Source organism: Echinops telfairi, unplaced genomic scaffold (assembly GCF_000313985.2).
Source record: "Echinops telfairi isolate 266 unplaced genomic scaffold, ASM31398v2 ScPeMD7_12;HRSCAF=54, whole genome shotgun sequence".
NCBI classification, from domain to species: Eukaryota; Metazoa; Chordata; class Mammalia; order Afrosoricida; family Tenrecidae; genus Echinops; species Echinops telfairi.
The window spans coordinates 2,723,844-2,724,542 of NW_022103909.1; positions in this window are offsets into that span (position 1 = coordinate 2,723,844).

The following is a 699-nucleotide window of genomic DNA, read 5'->3' on the forward strand; positions in this document are numbered from 1 at the left end:
TTTTTTTGTTCTGATGATGCCTTATACCTGATCCCTTTGACACCTCGTGATCACACAGGCTGGTGTGTTATCCAATTCTTATAGTTCATTTCCCTCTCCCTGATTATGCTAACTATAGTCTCAGGTACAATGCTGAATAGAAATCACGATAAACGAATCTGTTGAGGAGTGATGTTTCTTAATATGACTCTTCTACCCAAGTCTCTCTAACTCCCACCTCATGATTGGGTAGGACTAGGCAAATAAGGCGTGTGTGACAGTAAGAAAGGGGCTTGTTTCGATTACCACACGCCTGGGTATAAGGATGAGCCATCTTTAAGCAGCAGTAGAGAAAGAGAAACCTGGAGGACCATGGAAGGGCACATTCAAGATCTCTGTCCCAGAGACCAGTTACAGTGGCCGAGGTCACAGAATGGCAGGGAGGCTCAGAGGAACAGCGCAAGGCTGTGGAGTACCTTCTCCCTTTCTAGGCTGAGACCTTGCAACTGTGGGACAGAGTGACAGATGGCTGGCTTCAAGGCACCACATGGCTGAGAGATAAGAACTGTAGAGAGACTGCAGGCCAAGAAGACCAATGCCTGTATCCTTACTGCTTGCTGAACCTGACTTGTGGTAACCTATTGACTTGCCTAGTAAACCCCTTAATTGTGAGTATTGTCTGTGTCCAATGCAATGAATTTTCGAGCCCAGCACAGATGG